The following is a 6,955-nucleotide window of genomic DNA, read 5'->3' as shown; positions in this document are numbered from 1 at the left end:
CCACAGAGCTCAGATGCTCTTAGGACATCATCTTGCAGTAAAATGATTCCAATGGAAGTGGCAGCAGGAGCATGAAAATAGCAGCCATTTATGACCCTACTGTGTCTGTAGGTGGTACAACTTCATACTCTCCCTTCCGAGCTGACCTCGCTTCTAGGTACCCTACAACTGCTAAAGTTAAATTTCTGGGTTCCATGAGATTCCAGCAATGTTGGGTCAGTTATTCCTCGTCATTGCATACATAGTTTGCTGATGCGTGAAACTCCTAAAGCAGGGAACGAAGGCTTTCATTCTGCCATTTCTGACTCAAGTTTAAAGTGCAAATACCAGTAAGAGAGGTAAGTAGTGTTAAATCAATGACAGATGGTTTCCTGTTTTGAAAAGGAAGATAGACGGGAAGACAGCAATAGGTCCTTAAGAGGGAAGGAGAGTTCAGCAATAAGAGGCTAGAAATATGTATGAAAATGTCAGTCCCACCTCCCTTATGGCCTGATACCAAATTTTCTTTATCTTTTCTAAGGTAATTTGTGCAATAACTATGTACCTTTGACCAGGTCCCTTGAAATAGATATCACTCTTTAACGATGAATTTTTACCTTTTCTGCCCTCTTGACACAATTAAATTTTACTATTACAATTATTAACTGGATAGTGACCCAGCCATTCTAAATGAATGGTGTTAGTTTTGTATTTGTTAAAAAATTTAGACTTTACACAGAAGGTTTCATGAATTTTGCTGTCTAAGTAGCTGTGCTATAAGATGTATTGTACTGATTTCAATTATTTCTTGACATATTAGATTCTCCTTTATATTATTATAGGGCCACACTCCCCTGTGGGTCTCTTGTGCTCTCTTGAATGTTAAAACTCTGAAGAATAAAACAATAGCAAGGCAAACACTGAGTATTTCCTGGGTGCTTTTCAATAGCAACTGCTTTAGAAATATAAAATCTGGAAATATAGGACTCTCCATACTGTAATCATGGGACAGTACTTACATTATCCAAACTTAATCTTCCTTGAGGTTGGCAGGTGATTTTTAAACATACATGAAGCCAAACAAGTTCTATAGAAAAACTATCTTTTCAATTTCACTGCTTTGAAAATCTGCCCCAAATATGTATCATTGTCCTTATAAAAATGTAAGTTCACATAGAGACATATAATCTTATTAATTCAATATTAGTGCAATGCTTACAAAAGGACCATGTCTAATTCTGGACAACGTTAATAAAACACAATATAAAAAACTTGGAAAGGTTTCAAGAAGAGCATACAAATGATTTTAAAAAATTTATCTGTTAGAAAATTTTGTAAATCTGTGCTAATTTAGATAAAAGACCAGCTAATAGGAGCCCTTAAACAAACATATGAAAGTTTGACGAAAATAACATACTACTTTTATAATTACAAACATAAAATCATCATAATACTCTTAAGTTAGACAGACATCTTTACATCAAATCATGAAAATCTTCTTCCATTTTTCAATCCCCTCCTCAGGAGTAACCACCGCTTATAGTTTGTGTATATATCTTGTATTTTTCTTTTCTTTCTTTCTTTCTTTTCTTTTTTTTTTAAATGCCTACAGCACCTGGTATTCCTAGGTGGTCTCCCATACAAATATTAACCGGGCCCAACCCTGCTTAGCTTCCAAGATCAGATGAGATCAGGCATGTTAAGGGTGGCATGGCCTTAGACTGTATCTTTCCTACGCTTTGATGCTTCCGTGTTAAACATGCAGCATTCACTATTACACAGGGCACGGTTAGCATCTTTACCTCCAAGGAAGAATGATTGAAATAAATGCGTAAAAGCATACGGGAAAATGTTCCTGATTAATGAATTCTTTCCTAGGACCTTGAATATAATTCAAATGAGGTGTATAGGAACCTCAAGAAGGAAGGCCTGTGTCTAGGAAAAAAACCTTTCTTTCCAGCTTGGTTTTGACACGTCGTTATCATCACCCCTTAAGTCAACCACTCTTTTTTCTTCATCTTGTCAAAGTTTCAAGGAGATAAAATGTGAATTTTTCTTTTAAAAATTAGAAAGATCTATATTTTTCTTAGAGTTGAAATCTGTATGCTGGTTATGAAAAGCACTTCTGAGGTCTCACGTGGTTAAAATAAGGGTCTTGCAAAGTCCTCGGCAAATTCTAATATTGTATAATTCTGTGGTTCTTTAACTAAAAGTCAAAGAAAAACAAGAAAACAACAACAAAACTATTCTAGTTAGTCCATTTATTTGGCCAATCCATTTTTTCTTGGCCATTCCTGTCAGTCAAGTATAATTGTGAAATTGCCTCATAGATGGATATGAATTGAGACTAGTTTGAAACTCATTTTCTCTTTTAGCCCAGTATCACAATTTAAGTCCATGCCATTTCTCGGACATACAATGGATAACAATCCTTTATTTAAAAGACATCTGGTCATCAATATAATTTGATTCTGATCTACAGGAGGCTGAGCGTGCGAGTGTGTGTGTGTATCTGTGTGTTCAGATTAATATTGAAGACCTAAGCATATGAATGATCATCAACAAAAATAGTGAAGGAAGTTTAACGAGAAGATTATCATCATAAAATGCAATAATGGGAAGCTGGCTTAATGAGGACGTTGGTGCCATACTACATTATTCATAGGACATTCTGATTAGAGACAACTGCTAAATGAAACATACATTCCTTGGTGAAAGTCTTCATTTACATTTCAAATAAATACTATTACTTCAGTCTTTGGCTGAGAAAATGAGCCTTCATACTGAATAACTTAAGACGCCCCCAAAGATAATGGTATACCGAATATATTGTTAAAGAATAAATGAAGGATTCAAGCACATTTTCTTGATTGTAAGAGTCACATTTCATTGTATATCCAGTGCAAGACACATTGTTCACCCCGCTAATAAATATACTAAATTCAGGATCTTTATCTATGAAATAGAACATGGCTATAAATGGATTTATACATTCACCATCTTATTATATTCTAATAGCTCCCCTTCTTTTTTTAAGAGTCAATCAGCCCAACTGATTAAAGCAAAGTGATAATGAGACCTGGATTATGGATCATAGCTTTTCTCGTTACATTTCTTGGCCATGAAATGGAATCCTGGCTTTCGCTGGCCATATCACAAATACTACAAAGTGAAAATGTATTATCTCCGAACAATAATTCTTAATGAGTGTGTGTGCGTGTGTGTGTGTGCACATGTGTGCGCACAGTAATATGTGTATCACAATCACCTGTGCATTATAGAGCTTCTTTTGGAGATGGAATACGAGCTGAGGATGGTTACTGGAGGTTGAGAGCTTCCCACAGGAAGTCTTAGAAGCCAGAGTTGAAAGAAAGTCATAGAGGAGAAGCAGAGAAGTAAAACTCCAAACATTAGTGATACTTTTGTATGGCTTTACTACTGTAAAGAATCTATAAAGTTTGAATGGAGTGTTAGATAGACTTTTGAGTGGAGAGTAATTGACTCGCTTTATGCGGCGAAAAACTAAGGACTGGAAATCACTCTTTGGTGGGGACACAGAAAGAGAAACAGATGAAACAAATTTTAATGTTAGAGAATCAAAAATAGACTCAGTTTAAATTTTTTGATACTTGATTTTCTTGGGCTTATCAGAAACCACTGTGAAACTATTTCCAGAAAAAAAAAAAAACCATATACACACACACACACATTGGAGATAAAAGAAAACTTAGGGTATTTGTAAAAAACTATGGGCAGTGGTTGACACTGAACATTGAGAAAAAAAGACTTAGGGAAATGTGGGCTCATAGTCTTGTCCTAGGAGCCTGCGGTCACATGAGACTCATGTGGGCAGTTTGAAAAACACGTCAACGCCTATACCCAATGCTTGACCTCTGTGAAAGACATTTAGAGGTAAGTGAAGTATCACAAATGTTGCTGTTCACATAAACCACATGTTTTGCACAGTAATAAACCTTGCCAAAGATGTGTACGATCAAGATGTACAGATCAAGCAGGAGGACCTGCAGAGTGCTCTGTGGCTCTTCGGAGCCCTCTTCCCTGGAAGGGTCTCGAACTCTCTGGCTGTAGATTGGGTTGCTGAAGACATTTTAGGTTAGTTCACGAAGACGTTAAGATGAATGTAGGTTATGAAACATCTCCATTTCATACCTCAGGGATTTGTAATGCTCACATGATGTTCCCCAGAGAGTCGTGCCTCATATATTCGTAAATCATAGATTTGTTTACTGTAAGCACTCCCAAACCAGGGTCACCCTGCAAAAAGCATTTCATGTGTCAGGACCCCTCCAGCAAGTGTCGTTTGTTCGTATACTAGGAGGTCAGTTATCGGCACGTTTACCAAGAGTTCCATTTTCTGCTTCCTTTTTTTTTTCCTAGAGAAGCACCTCCCAGTAATCAGGAGAGGACTGTTTCATAGGATGGCTATTTTTAATTCCTTCTTCCCCAGTAGGCTAAAGTTCTAGCGAATTCATTTTTGGTTTTAATCATAGACTAGTGGATATATTATGATTTCTCACCCTTACTGTGCCACTAAACCTACTTTATATTGTGGCATGTTATATTCTATTATACTTAAGTTTTTAAAACTTAAGAGGAATCTTATATATGTAGAATATTACATGGAAGTTGAGAAATTTCCAAAAGAACATCTTGTTGGCATCCTTCCGAGTTTGAAGGTGGATACCCGGACAGTGTGTCTCAAGACACTATAGGCAGCTGAGTTAGGTATCTGGCCAACTTTCAATTTTGTGGCATCTTCTTGGTGAGGAAAGAACTCTAAATATATCTTTGGATTATAGAGTATATGCCACATTTGTTTATAGACATATGCTGTTTCTTCCTGTCCTGCTACCAAAACATGCCTATTTTATGTCTTCATATCCTTAAAATCAGGAGTTCCCTTGATAATGTAATTCTGTTTATTAATATGTTAATGACTGAAGCAGTTTCACATTTACAACTCCCAGATGGCCATTTTTAGGACCTGAGATCACTTAATCTAATTGATTTAACAATTTTCTTTTTTTTTATTTTAGAGAGTGGATAGTTCTGTTCTACCCGAGTGTGTGTGTGTGTGTGTGTGTATGTGTGTGTGTGTGTGTGTGTTGTTTAATTACTCATTCTAACTGACTACAAATTGCATTTATCTCTCAGGAAACAAGTACTAAATGTTTTCTTGACCAAACAAGCTATAAAAAATGAGGCATCTGTCTTTATGCATTTTTAGTTTTTCTTTTAAAATGTCATTTCTTTTCTCAATCATCCAGCAGATGAGAAAGCTGCTTTCTTAAGTTAGAGCTATGTTGAGAATGATGCATATATTTCATGCAAATTACATTTTAATACTTCTGAGCAAGATATAAATGGAATTAAAATGAACATTTATTCCCCTAGTCATTCCTTCCAACACACAATACCCACAGCCATAACTTGATATGAATAATGGTGATATTAATCATTAGTGCTGTTGTTTTAATTGAGTACAGAGTATGATGGCATTTATTCAAATGTTCATCAACTGCACATAATAATTGTTTGGCAACATGCTATAGTAAATGAGACAATCACGATTAGTTCCTATGGTACTCATTGTTGGAATATGAATCATACTGAATTGTTTTGGTATTCATGCAGATCTAAAATGTAATTCCACAGGAATCCTATTGTAATTTGCCAGGGCATTAATTAATACTATGGTGCTAATAGGAACAGAAAAGTTACATACAAAAATGAAGCAAGGAAAGTCATAAATTTAAAATTCCAAATTATAGCACTCTCCACTTTATGACTGGTAGTTTTTATGTGTGGGAAATAGAAGCCAAGTTTAAGAGGTGGCCTAATGAATCAATCCATAGCCCTGGTACCCAATGGGTTATTAAAGAATTTTAACCCTAGGGTCCTCAAAATTAATGCTAATTTCTGGAAGTTTCTCTCATCAGAAGGGCCTTGCCTTGCCAACGTTCAGAGGTCCGTGTTTGGAATACCTCAGGGGAACAGCCATCCTTGTAGTGTTCCGTGTAGAGGGAGATTTCTTGAAGACAGCAGTCACTGTGCACAACCATTCAGGTGCATATTGTGAGTTCACATAATTAGTGCTGAGATATGCGATTACCACTACACAGAGAAGAGGATGTCTGGTTCAGGAGGGTCGTTTTGTTGAGGTTAGCATGGTGTTGCAGAGGAGCAAATGATGGCCATGAGCTTGACCTCCCCACTTGCTGGCCCTGGCTACATGAGCTTGGACAATTTGATTAAATTCACTGTGTGTTAGCCGTTTCGTCTTTCTAGTGGGAATCATACCACTCTTGAGAAGTGGGGTGCATTAGATGACTTCTTTTGAGACCTTTTAGCTGTCATCCAACTAAAATATATGCCCTTAGATTAATTTGCCCACGCACTTTGAAGCCGGAACTTTTTTATTTGCCTCACAATTGTATACTTCTATTGTTTCAGGGTGTGTGTGTGTGCACATGTGTGTGTCTATTCCTTTCTCCTTCTCTCTGTGTACACATGTAAGAATCATGAGGACTCCTTTGGCTCTTCATGGAGTAAGTTAAGTCTTAGTTAAATTTCTTTGGCCAGGTATGCAGAATATATTCTAAAATTTTCACTAACAAATCATTTCCTTATTTTAAGCTTCTATTCCAAATACTGGTTTGTTAGTGTATTGTATTCTGAGTTCCACGGCCAAGATCCAACCACAGTCTCTTTCTACTGCCATTATTCTTTCCTATTACTGACACTCTTTCTAAACATGCAGTCTGCAGTGCCATCTTTTATCGACTACATCCCCGCCCCCCGCTAAGCCCCCACCACTCTACTAAATCATGTTCCTAAAGATATCTGGTGGCCAGCTTTGTACAAAACCTAGACTTTAAAAATCTATCATTCTCTTCAGTATCTTTGTAGCATCTCTCTCTATATATTATTTTTCTATCACTCATATGTATTCTAT

General features: G+C 36.5%; 1 pseudogene; it reads right to left on the bottom strand.

The window, feature by feature from the left end:
* Nucleotides 1–1,582: 1,582 nt before the first annotated feature.
* On the bottom strand, nucleotides 1,583–1,701 carry LOC120585582 (uncharacterized; annotated as a pseudogene).
* Nucleotides 1,702–6,955: the final 5,254 nt, after the last annotated feature.

Source organism: Pteropus medius, unplaced genomic scaffold (assembly GCF_902729225.1).
Source record: "Pteropus medius unplaced genomic scaffold, Ma_sr-lr_union100, whole genome shotgun sequence".
Classification (NCBI taxonomy): Eukaryota; Metazoa; Chordata; class Mammalia; order Chiroptera; family Pteropodidae; genus Pteropus; species Pteropus medius.
This window is presented reverse-complemented; position numbering and strand designations above follow the sequence as displayed.